The sequence below is a fragment of the Erithacus rubecula genome (assembly GCF_903797595.1).
Source record: "Erithacus rubecula genome assembly, chromosome: 2".
Taxonomy (NCBI): Eukaryota; Metazoa; Chordata; class Aves; order Passeriformes; family Muscicapidae; genus Erithacus; species Erithacus rubecula.
In genome coordinates this window covers 38,106,720-38,120,598 of record NC_136685.1, presented here as the reverse complement: position 1 = coordinate 38,120,598, position 13,879 = coordinate 38,106,720, and the positions used below count along the sequence as shown (strand labels likewise).

The 13,879-nt window shown below is 35.4% G+C and overlaps 1 long non-coding RNA gene across 1 annotated transcript in view; it reads right to left on the bottom strand.

Moving 5' to 3' along the window:
- LOC306798629 overlaps positions 1-13,879 on the bottom strand; it is a 191,275-nt gene that overhangs the window by 121,162 nt on the left and 56,234 nt on the right. Inside the window, exon 4 of the long non-coding RNA XR_013773417.1 lies at positions 2,016-2,106. This is a non-coding gene — a long non-coding RNA (uncharacterized lncRNA). The remainder of the gene's footprint in view (positions 1-2,015; positions 2,107-13,879) is intronic.

The window sequence follows — 13,879 nt, the reverse complement described above, 5'->3', positions numbered from 1 at the left end:
CCTATTCTCTGCAGCATTGCAGGTCTTTAGAAGAAAACAGCCTTCAGGAAAAGGTGGCGAATATCCTCATTATTAAATGTTTTTATTATCAGGTGTTATGGTATTTATCAAGCATAAGAAACCAAATTTTACCTCAAACTAGCCTTGAGAACACATTAAACTAATTGATCAATTGAAGATAAGTCTCCACACAGCTGTTCAAGAAGTTCAAATAGTTAGAGGAGCATGACACACTGGAAACAACAGCAGCATTCTTTCTTATCTTGCTGTCCTGGACTTTGTGTTACTGTTACACATTTCCAGGATTGCACAGCTTTGCCAGTTCTGACAGCCACAGCTGATTCTTGGTTTTCCCTGAGCAAAGCCATGGTACCCATGAGTAACCTTCTCCCTCAGTTCCCTACAAGGGTCTGCTTCTTGCTCCGTGGTGACCCCAGCGTTGCCCTCATTGCCTTGGTGTCTGACTGCTCAGGCAGCACTTGCTGCTGGAGCAGCTGCTCTTGTCTCCTCAGGGAAACCTCGGGAAGACTATATTGATTCAGCTAATTCATTTTAGGACAGCAAATGATTTTAATGGAGGAAAGATTTGTCATGATATGCATGCTCAGTCTGATTGGGGAATGGATTAAGGTCCCAGTATCAAAAAAGAGATTGCTTTCAAGAAAACCTTTTTTTAAATGACGACCCAAATTCTCTGTTCAGGAAGTGTGAATGACAAGGCTCTCCCTTTGCATGAGCAATGATTTCACTATCACTAAAAGCTCTGTTTTCATATGATCAAGAAAAGGAGACATTTCCAGCTTTAGAATGCAACATAGACTAATTGCAGGAACACTAAACCAGTATCTTTCTTTTAATAAGATAACTGATGTGACTGAGGAAATATCCATCTGGATTTCAGTGAGGTATTTCATGAAACATCATGTTAAAAGGTTAGTTGAAGTTGAAAACACTTAGGCAAGCACTGAAATTGAAAGGTGGATAAGGATTGGCTAAAGCTCTGAATCATAAAGCATCAGGCAGACAGCTACCAATGCAGATGCAAATTTCGGCACTAGAGTTCTTTATAATTGGAAATGAAAGAAAATAGACTGGAAAAGTTAATCAGTTTCTAAAAGAAAGTCCAAGAGAAGATTTCTATCAGAAAAAGCAAAAACTTCCAAGATGGACTTCGCTGACTTTATGATGCCAATATGAGAAAATTGAGGACCAAGAAGGTCCCTGTTGGTCTTGGGCTTCAAAGTTTGTCACTCCTTCTATTCCTTTACCAAAGTCTGTTCTTTTAACAATAAGTGTACCACCACATTCTGAATGTAGCCCATGCTTTCTTAAGAGTCTTTATTTTCCTAAATTACCTGGTTTGAATTCCTCAAACTAATAGTCTTAAAACTTATCACTCAGGATCCATTGTAATAAGGTCTCTCTCTCTCAAAAGTCCATTTAAGCTATTTTCAGTGAAAAAGTAATCAGAGCATTCCTTCACTATATCTAGATTTAATGTTGTGCCTTTTCTCTCATTCTTATTAGTTGCCTTTCTCGATTTTTCATCATTTCCTACTGCTTTGCTGTCTTTTTCTTAATACTCAGTCATATTTGTTAACATGCTTAGCAAATATGAGGAATGGCAAGTGCAATGATTCTTTTACATACATTACCTGCCATATTCACAGTTCAACTTTGCTTTTTAAAATATTAACATTGCAGATTTGGGAGAAACTAAATAAATCAGAAGTATATATAAGCCTTTCTTCTATGTCCTCACCAACCTGGAAAAAAAAAAAAGGCACTAAAAATGTAGTGGAGCACAAAATTAGGGGGTAAATATTCTGGTATTGTACTCTCCATTTGCATATTCTGGGTTTATCTGAAGTTCATCATGCCTATTTCTGGACTTACTGCATATGAGTAAGACATGTATAATCAACCCTTAAACCAAATTTCTTTCCTGCTCCGTGGGCAGGTGTTCAGCAGGCAGCTGTTCAGCATGTGAACTAAAAATTAAAAAATATCCTTACCTTTTAGGTGAATCTGTGATAAGGCTTCTCTCTGCTGGAAATTGCTCTCATAGACATCATGCACAAGCCTTACAGGCTAAGAGACCAGTACCTAATAAAAAATTCAAAGTCACTGCACGTAATAGGTAATGAAGTGCTGGTTCTAGGCAGCAGCACAGGAACTTCAGGTGTTTGCTTAATATTCACTAAGCATATTCTGAAATAGTCCATGCACATTTTCAAAAATTTCTTTCACATAATGCCTCACTTTTTTCGATCCTATAAAAGACATTTGTTCAATAATATCCACTAAGTAGCTGGGCCTGGGGAAAAGGTATCATTTGCACAGAAGTATTAGAAAGACATTTAGTAAAAAATGACGTATCTTTGAATGCAGCATTCCAGAATATTATAAAGCAAAGTGAATTAATGTTTGCATTACTGCTATTTCGTTTGCAAAAGAGAATTTGAATTATTAATTTAAACATATTTAAAGCCTAACTAGTGCAGACAAGCACATGAAAAGGCTAGCATGCAATAATCATATACATACATTAAAAAATGGAGTATAGTTAGTGAGCTTCTAAAATAGCAAAATAACATACAAATAAAAGATATCTTTGGTTTTACCAACTTTTTTTTTTTTTACATTTCTATTTACTTCGTTTTCACTATTTTTTTTTGCCAAACAGCTGTTATATACAGTAAACTTCTAATGGATGGGTAAGTACAGGAAAACTAAAATATAGGTGAAGAAAGAATCTACATCATAGGAAGAAACTATAGTATGAAAGAAATTGGGCTGAGGTTCCATCTCTCAAGAACAATAAAATCTAAATGTATGGCTCAAAAATCTAAAGGTCTTTAAAATAGTCATCCACTTCTATAAAAATATACATTGGTTTGATTTACAGAAAGCTGTTTTGATATAAAATAGCTCCCTGAAAAAAAAAAAAATTCAAAATATTTAAAAACAATATCTAAATGAGTAGGCTGAATCTGTCATTCTAACTCCAGGAGATCAGTCTCTCCCTTGGTAAGAAACCCTCTAACACCACTAAGTCTACTTTGCAGTCTGTGAGCAGTGTGACTGGACATGACCTTAAAATACATTTAGGACAATGTACAGTGCACATCTCCTTTCCTCATATTCCATACTAAAATATATGTAGACTTTGGCATAATTCTGTTCCCCCCCTTCCCCCCCCCCCTTCATTCAGAGATCCAGGAGCTATTTGTTTCCTCCCAGAACACAATGAACCTTCTCACTGCTGTCTTATGTTCTTGTATAAGCAAGAAATTTAAGAAAATACACAAATGTGCATGTGTGTCCTAGTGGATGTGTCTGAGTGAACCTCAAAGGAGACAAAAACTCAAAGCAAAGGAAGAAAAAATTGTAATTTATTTGGCTTTACAATATTTGGGCAACAGAAGAACCAATCTTAATGATCTTAAACTCTTGGATTGCTTGCAAAGTCTGGTATTATTCCTCACTTTTTCTCAAGGGAAAATGAAAGAACTGGTTTTTTTTCTGAAGAGGTAGAATCTACAAAGAGAGGTGATGACCATTCTATTGCAAGATCATAATACCACAAACTCTGAAATCTTAATATGCAAGTTAAGCAATAATTTCAGGGATGTGGACCTTGAAAAATGGTTATGTTCCTCCATCTTACTAGGTCACCTTTCAGTGCTAAGATAAACATGATGTTCACACAGGTAAGACTCATACAGAAGAAATGCCATAAGAGAGAAAAACAGGAGAAAATGCAGCATATCCATCAACAATCAAACATGGGCCAGGCACAAGAAATATACCCAAGCCAGTTCAAATACAGGTAGAGCACTATTGTAAGTCTATTTTTGCATGCCCGTTTAAATTCTGTAAGCCTCCATAAATGCAGTTATCATTACCATTGTTGCCTTATCATTCTCAGTGATTGCTCTCTTTCAGTCAAGTACAAAGGCAGGCTGAATATAAATGTTTTGTCATAAAACTGCTATTCAAACAATAAAAAGGGTTATAATAGTACTAAAAAAATCACCCCCAGGGCTGCAGCACAGACTGGTAGTATGCATATTCAGGCAGCACAAAGCAGTTCTAGTCACATACCCATAGGAACCCTTCCACTGAATCTGTACTTAATATCATTGTGCTCCCAAAAATGATCCAGATATTACCAGGTAGTCAAGATACATGGAATATTTTGGGATGTCATTCAATTAGAGGAAAACAGTTTAATAATACTGAGAATTTGTGTTGAACTCAGCAAATAACAACACATTTAGTTAAAGTCTTTAATTTTTAAGAAGAAAAATGCTTCAATTATGTTTTCTGCCTTTATCCAAAATTGTTTTTGCTGGTCCCAGATCTAGCCATGTAGTGCCACCCAGGGGCCAACTGCAACATGCTTCAACACTGCCATCTTGCCAAACAGCCTCAAAAAAGCATTATGCAATACAACCCAGACCATCTTCTGCACAGGCATGAGTATTCTTTTTAAAATGTCTTAGATGTTATAAGATCTGGTGGTTTTTCTCCTTTTTTTTTTTTTTTTTTTGTAGCATAGAGACAAGAGAGGTAGGGTCAGGTCAGGCAAGGAAGGGTGCAAGAATATGTAACAAGCCAGGGACCACAAAACAGACTAATTACTCCCATAGAGTGACTGGATGGACATCTGATCAAGAAGGAAGGAAAAAAAGAAAAAAACCGAAAAAAATGAAAAAGGAAAAAACCCCACAGGTAGAATTTAAAACAAAAGGTTTATCAGCACCAAAAGCCCACTGCCCTAGGTAAATGTGCTTCCTTGCAACAATAAAGACAAATAAAGTACTAAAAAAGGATAAAGCAGGAGATTACAGACCTAGCTGTGGTTTGATAAATGGCACTCTACTCCACTCTGCTTATTGTGTACTTCATACCTCTCTCTTGAATATGGAAGAGAATTTTATTAAAGATTTAGCCACGGTGGTGGTGGTGACTGGCTCACAGTAATTTTCCTACAAAGTAGTTTAATCTATCACAGGGCAGACAGTGCACCTTCTTACCATGTATCATATCTGTCTATTGAGTAAGTGCTATCCAAATCCAATTTCTTTTCATTTTTGGAACCTGTGATGCATATTCAAGATACATTTTCTTTTTGTCTGTGGCCTAAATTAGGTGCCTTATAAAGAAAAAAAAAATAAAAAAGGAAAAAAAAAAGTGAAGTAATAAAAAAGACTGGACATTTTCTTTTTTTTTTTTTCCCTAAGATTCGCTACAGTGCTAATGATGCAAAACAATGGGCATGCATAGTTGGCTGTCACTGCACTCATGACACTAACAGTGCACAGCCCCTCCTCCAAATCCTGACCCCAGCTCTTACAGGTGAAACTTAGAAAATCGCTGCAGCAAAGCCCTAACTTGCTATGATATTTCAAAGTTAATTTTCTGTATTTCATTATAATATTGATCAAAGTAGTTGTGCTTTTTTTTTTATTGAGTGATCTGAGGCTGGAAAAGTTGTTGGTTTAAAAATGGAGTTAAGCATTTATAAATAAGATTTTTTTTTTTTTCCACAACCAAACCTAAGATAAAGCTTCTAACCGTTTCTTCATTTTAATTGTAAATTACTCTGTAAGATTCACCAAGAATCTAAGAAATTAAGTACTTCTGAAAATTTCTTAGTTCTGACAAGTATTTCCTCCCAGACTGTGGCTTTTGGTTTGGGGGTTGGGGGATTTTTCCATTTCCATACTTTTGTGTGTCCGATAAGCATGTTTGTCAAACTGAGAGAGAAATTAAAAGAGATCCAATCCAAAACTGTTACATCTAAACACATTTCTTTTGGAAACTACTGTTAGTATCAAATATAGTAGTCCTCCAGATCTGAGCATGAAGCACATCCAAGCATAAAACATACAAGTGGTTCAACAAACACTTGAGGGGCAACTAAAGGTGACAGAGCTGGTCCTTTGTGATTTGTATCCTCTATGTTTTCAGTCTGATTAATTCCCTTTGTTAAAACACTACTAAGATCAGTGTATGTATTTCAAGGTGATAATCAGAACATTAAATCTAATAATATATTTGAATTTCTGCCTGTTACAACATGGGTGATTACCAGACATTAAATTTGCTGTGCTAAGAGAAAATAAACTAATATATATGATTGGATTTTACCTGGATTAGCTTTCAAAGGGCATTATTGGAAGTGTGAATCTTAACCCAGAACTAGCTTCAAATCTATTCCAGCTTTGGTCCCATGGAAGAATCCTTACAAGCCATATCAACAAGAATCTTCTTTCAACTTGATCTTCAACATCTCTGACATATGCAACAGGCTGAAACAGCTATCTCTAACATGTTTTCTTGCATGATACCCATGATACCATATTTTTCCCTTGGACTTTCTGTTTCTAATCTCTGTCTTCTTATCAACACGTTTTTCTTTCATAATTTAAGCAGCCCTGTCCTAGTGCCTATAAACATAGTCCCATTCAGGACTGAGACTTCAACTACAGCAGAGCATACGAAGAATAGTGTTAATGCAGTCAATAGTCTCTGCAACAAGTGTGCATGATTAAAAAATTTCAGTCTATATTTCACCCTAGAAAAGACTACTGAAAAAGCAAGTTAGATTAGTGTACTGTGAGTCTGTGGAGATCTTACTACTTCCCAGCAATTGTTTCCAAAGTCTCTCCTTGTCAGGTGCCTACCTCTACAGGGACCAGACTTGAAGTTAGATATTAATTTAAAGGATTGCCAACATTTTAATTTTATCGTGGGATTTCTTCCCAGATTCCATTAAAGATTGCATCTTTATCTATTGAACAATACACAGTTAGCATACACTTTGAATGAAAAAAAACTACCTCTCTTCTGTACTATTTCAGTTTTTCCTGTAGTGTTAATGTTACAGAATCTCATTACTGCTTTTGTTTGGACATGAATCACTCTATGTCCTGCTTCTTCCAAGCTGACAGTTAGTCAGCATTAACTGCATTTTCCACTACCAGTTCTGTGAAGGGTATTCTCTGAGGTAGCACCCAGGTAGTGATGTCCTTAAATATTGAAATTAAAAAACTTAAAATCGGTTCAGTTCCATTCATGCAATTTTTTCTCAAAAAACCAGACTTTTCCTGGATTTTTGTCTTTATGAGTGTTACAATTATAGCATCAAGGTATTGCCTACACTCTCTGAGTATCTTTCTGGTCTCACTTAGGAAAATGAAATTTGAAGATTTAAAATTTGGATTAGTAGCAACTTTCCAAATTCTTCAGTCTAAGGCCCCAGACCTATTAGGGTCTCAGAGAAAGCACTCAGTTTAGGTTTCAACACATGCAATATCTAATCTTACCTTTAAATAACTCTCAAACATTTTAGGCTTCCATCTTTGCCTAGAAAATGCTTTTAAAAATCATGTGGTTTATATTTATAGGGAATTGAATATTCTTTGATTTTCTCTAATACAGCTAGTCTTCTTAGCTGATTTGAGTAAGAACAACTGAAAACATCGTGACTGTCATCCTATCAAAAGAAGTAACACCACCACTTAGCATATTTATTCTAAGATATCTATTTTTTGCAGTTACTTACTGAAAGTGCTGTTTAAGCCTTATTCTGGTGTCCTACATATCTTGAGAGAATTTACAATAAGTGGAGTTTTAACAAATCTCCTTTTCCATCAAGGGTATTTTCTCTATGTGGTATTTTAGGTCATTTTGCTTGTGTAATTAAATTTTCTTGAGGATCTATGAGTTCAACAAGGCCTTTGTTTTTGTTATCCTAGATTCAGTCACTCTCAACTACACACTACTAGGTACTACACGCCAGACAGTGTGTAGTAGGGCCCTCACAGCTACAGTTTCACACAGACAAAGCCAAATAGGCATAGGCAAGACAACAAAAAAAAAGACATTACACAATCCCTGTCAGTAAAGATGCTGTCCAGATTGGAAATTATAGAAGAAAATATGAGCAAAATTTGACTTAAATCTCTGCTTACATGGAATGTCACAGCAATAAGGAAAGAGGCTCAGCTTCTGTGCTGGAAGGAGAGACCTAACTCAAGTATGGTACTAGACTGGGAAAGAGGACACTGGATGTTTGAAGAAGATACTTTTAACACGAAAAGCAACAGAAGTAAAATGAGAACTAAAGGAATTGGATCCTGAGTTTCACATTGCATTGGCCCATGTATTTACAAAAATAAAAAAAGAAACCAAGGAGATAACAAGCTCAAGACTAGCTCAGAAAGTACAGAAGTTTTGAAACTACAAAATTATAGAATTTTTGAAAATCTGTCACTTTGGATATAAGAAAAATGTGATCAAACATGAAAGATCGATCAGCCTAGATTTATGCAGAAATAACTTGCTGTAGGAACATTACTACTACTAGGAATGTTGCAAGTCAGAAACACTGATAGAAAGCATGAAGGGAAAAAATGGCAAGATATCTCTTAGAAGTAGATATGCTTTTATTCACCAACACATTCAGAATGTTGCATTCATGAAAACTTGGTACAAAATCTGGCCAGAAAGAAAAAATCCTGGTTAAATAGAAATATCAGAAATCAATAATACACAGAAAAGTCTTATGGTACCTTAGATTAACTTGCAAACGGAATGAACAAAAAAACTAACTTGGCTACACTGCCATAGCATGAACCTCCATATTGAGTCAGAAACATATTTAACATCCAATTGCTTTGCTGTCAAATGCCTTCTTTGATGAATTATATTAGAATCACTGCCATTCCTGAGACCAATTAAAACTACATTTTTCATTTCGTAGAGAGGTTGGTCTTTTCCTGAGACATCTGTATAACCTTAGAATTGTAAATTGCAGCTATTGCACACCCACACACCTCTGGCTTATTACACCTTCATTGGTTTGAGAAAAACCCTTCCTTCAGCCAGACTGTGGACTAGTCCCTAAGGCCAGATCATTCATTGACAAAAGCAGAAAGTACTGTCCTAGAATATTACTTCAGGCTCACCTCCATATTTTAGCAGGCAGATCATATATATCTAAGAATATGGTTTTGCATCCCTTGAGATGAGAAAAAGCACCTCAAGCATTCACTTAGTTTACTACTTTAAGATTTTGAAACCTAGGTTTCTATTGGGAGATTTTCATTATAGAATATTTAGAACATGTCTTTCCTTTCACTGTATGGATTTTGGTCCTGAATCTCAATTAAAACAGTATATACTCCTCTCATTTCAATAAATGGGTCTAAAGAATAAGTTGTATTACTTCTTACTTGACAGAAGACAATATGAATTAGAGAAACAACAAGCTATATTCCAGTAAGAAAGTAAGGTTCAGGTGAAGAAATCTCGATATTACACATCAGAAATCAAAGATTATATAAATTTGTTATTTTAATGCAATCTAAAATTAACTATTAAACATAAGTTCAAAATTCAGATGAAACTTTGAAAGATCCAATTGTACTGAAATATGTGCAGATGTATATTTCAATATAGAGCCAGGTTTTTGTCATAGCATTAATCCATAATACAATCACTACTGATGTATTATAATTTAAAAAAAAGATAAAACTGATTTGACTATTTCATAAAGTATTTACAGGCAACAGACCAAACTCTGTAGTTCTCCCAAATTAAAGCAGCTTGCTTGAAATCTAGGTAGCAGAACAGACATGGACACTATCTGAGAAACTGAATTTTTTTCTTTTAGGTAAAAATTTTCTTCTTAAGGACTTGGAATATTAGGAATGCACGCAAATGACTGTTAAATTTGTATTGATTTTCCTGTGTAGGGCAAAAGTATTATCTGTCAGAGATCTAACTGTGGTGCAAGCATCAATGGATATGGCGGATATAACTGGAGAACTGGTTTCACACCCTCCTTTCCCTCCTCAGCTACTGCTGTCAAGATTTATATCCTTTCAAGTCCACAGCAAGCACTCCTTTAGCCCTCTCTGCAGTATTTGGTTCTTAGACTGGACTTGCAACACTGAGTAAAACAAGCAAGACATCCAGCACGTGACAGCTGAGCTGAGTGCTGCCTTGAGGTGGGGAGGGTCCACACTGCTCTCCAACCTGGACACCTCAAACTTTCCATGAGTCTTTGGAGTGTTTAGTAACCAAAGGTCCAACATAATTAAAGGAACAAAAACTAGTCATTAAACAACACACACAGCCTTCACACTGAGATAATATTCAAATATTTTGTATAATAAATATACTTGGCCCCCTTATGTTTGGCACACATGCTGGACTCTTCACCATTTGAGTAAAAACTTGGAAGAAATTTTAAAACACAAATATATTGATGTTTCTTAGACTCTTCCAAGATTTTTTTTCTGGCAATCTTTTATATGCCCTTTTTCCCTACAAAGACAACATCACTCATTTACACAACAAGCAGGTTCAGCTGTTATGGTTATATATAGCATATATCAAGTAAACAAAAACATACAAAGAAATTTATTCTTGTTGAAAAAAACTAATAAAATCTAGGAGATAGTCACAGATGCAGGAAGTTTCCTTCCTCCTTGTTGAGTTCATTAAGAAAGTGAGTAAGGAAATTACCTCTTCTACCTATGTATGCAATATCAGCTTTATCTAGAAACAGCATGGTTTCATCAGCATCTCTCACCACATTATCATTATATAAGAAATTGCTTGAAGCCAATATCCCAGGTACAGCAGTCCTAAACCCTGGAAAAGGCCAGATATAACCTATGCAACAGTATCTGCATCTTATGAATGATGGTTTACTGCTGAAAAATTTTACTCTCCTTTCTTGGACTCATTTACCTAGGACTTTTCCATATAACTGATGGCTAACAATGTGTTTTTTCTAAGCTAAATTACTGAAGACATAATGATATTCAGAAAGAAAAAAAAAATTAAAAACCACTGAACTATATTATTGTTCAATATAAATATTTGCCCAGAAGTGTTTCTCTAATCAATATTTAAAGTGAGTCAAAGGAAGTTTAATAGCTAAATCTTGCTCTCATTATATGTCATCATCCTTTATCTGATATCTTCTGAAGTTATAGACCCCTCAGAGGTTGGGAGAAAGCAAACAATTAATTTCACAGAATTTTCATAAGAAAAACTGCTTATTTGAAAAATATGACAAAACTGGATTAACATTTTCATACATTCAGGAGGGCACTAACATAATGCAATAAGTTCTTTAATAATGAAATATGCTTTGATCCTATAATATGTTTCAGAAATAATTATATCCTGTCAAAGCACAAAAGAAAATGAAAATACAATTGGTTCTCAAACAAAAATCATTGCAAATCATGAGCAATATACAGATATCTATTAGGACAAAGACTGTACTTAGGAATTGTGTGTGTATTTGTGTGCACATGTGCTCGTGCTGTGGTGCCTACTAGGCACGACTCCTGATCTGGTATCTGCTATTTCTGCCCATCTGCCATTGTGACAGCCCTGCACTGAAATCCAAATTAAATCTGTATTTGCACTATAATTTTCAGTGTACCAATGAATAAAACATAGCTGTTTTCTCTCTGTTATGAAGATATCTTCTGTTTTGTGAAGTGTTACTCAACCCTCCCATACAAATGTGGTATCAAACCTTTTTGCAGCATAAGTCACTGATGAGAACAAGCATCAAGGAATGAGATGACAGGCACTTAAAGTACTAAATAATTTACTAATGGCATATTTGTCTCTTATAATGTAAGGTCTGACCTGAGAAACCAAAGCAGTTGGTGCTACCCCAGACACTGACTCAAAGAAAGGTGTCTGCCCAAAAATCTTACTCTGAAAGCATAAGACCAACAACAATTCCACTATTGAGGAACAGGGAGGAATGCTGTGGAAAAAATACTACCAATGGAATTGTCACAAGTCTCTAAATACCAGTTGGATTTATTAATTACAAATTATACTGTGGATGTGCTATTTTTAGGCTCAAAAAATGAAAGTTGCCTAGGGAAATGAATACCTAATTTCTGCAGGAGCTCTGTATCCAAATCAAGTTTTTCTAGGTAATTTTGCGTGCATCAATTGAATTTCTAGGTAAAACAGAAATATTTTTGAATATGAGTTTGATTCACATCACTCATTAGTAGATTAAGTGATTTTAATGTGGCATTCTTTTTATTCAGTGCAAAAAACTTATCTGCATTACCTCTTCAAAATCTAAATACCATTTTTTAAAAATGTGTAGCACTAGAAAGTTCTATATAATGCTATATTTTCTATATAAGTCTTGATCTGCTGTGACAAAATATCAAAGATGGTACAGAACTTCTAATATCAGCAAAAATTGAATGAGCATTTTTAGTCTCAATGGCCTTTTGTTATGAAGTTGGAAAAAATGCACTGCCACACAGGTGCAGTTTCTCCACTGCTTCCCCTGCTATCATATTGGTGCTTTGGATGACTAAAAAAGTCATTACAAGCTTAGCAAAAAGATGGGACAATCGAGAGTCAGGAAAACAAAACAATTAGAAAAATATTATGCAAACTAAAACTAAATGCAACAAAAGCCATTATGCATCACCAGTAAAAAGCATTTACTTAATATGTTCTGTTCATAGCATTGATTAATTATAGCAAGTATGGAAAACACTTTAAGAGATGCTTTCAAGCATCCTAAAACAAATAATCTTAGAGAAGTGAGGTGGTGTAGAAGTGATACTACTACATTGGAAACCTGGAAGGATGGCTGCTGACTGCTATTCATATTTTCACTATGTTAAAACAAATCTCATCTTGTGTTTCCTAGTGAATGTAGCAAGTTTTACCCGTGTTTTAGCAAAACAATCCATTAATTCACTCTTACCTATAACATGCTTTTAGATGTTCCCATTAAATATGCTTCAAAAACCTGGATTCAATACACTCCTAGACTACAGTGTCCAACATTGTATTACAGCCTTCTACTTTACAGCCAACTTTGACCTCACTGTTTCATCTTCCATTGCCTCAATTCTTCCCTGGCAATGGGGGAAATACTTGCTTGCTCTCTACTTCTTATACGTCTTGCAAAGATACAGATATAATGGCACCATTTAGCCAGAGCTTTAGCTTTGTTAAAGTGGATCCCTGTTCTGTTTTCAACTCCAGATAAAAGTGGGAAAAATCAATGCCGAGCTTAAGAACCACTGAACAAGCATTCCCAACCTCTTTAAGCTAGCACTACCTGAATCTATTTAAATCTGCATATCACAAATACTAGTTATGTTGAACTTTTATTTAACTTGGTTTTTGCTGATATTTTTCTAGTCTGACCACAGATTTCAAATACCAAAATAATTTCAGCTGTCTCAATTTAGAATACAAAGCACAAGGAATATGCGAATATTATCTTTGAGATGTAAGGAGGAATTACATGTTATACAGGCATACAAAATGTACTAGTAATGCCAAAAACAAAGGACGGAGAAGAAAGGTAAACTTACATTTTTAGTACTGCTGTTAAATTTGGTTTCCAAGAATCTAAGTTAGCATCAACTGACCTCAGCAGTGAAAGAGTTATGTGGGACAAGCCAGAAAGAAACTGCAAGTAGCAGGATGGCAAAAAGGTTCAAACTATTAATTAGCAGCTAGCAAAGCTGTACCACATATTCAGTGCTCCAGCATTCCTCCTCCAGAGGTTGCTGCTAGTCTGCCTCATTATCATCTGGATGGAAAACAACACTCTTTCCTGGGAGTTTGCTGCAACAGCCTTATTGATTAAGTTCCCACAGTGTTAAATCATCCTGTAGCTTTCACTCCATTCTCCCCACCTTCCCACCCCTGAATAATAACAGCTTTGGTGGATTTATGGGGGTGGTGCAGTAGATGAGGAGCATTTGATAAACACGATAGCATAATACAATTTCTATTTATTTATGCAATGCCCTTAGCTTCAGAACATTTCACATGCCAA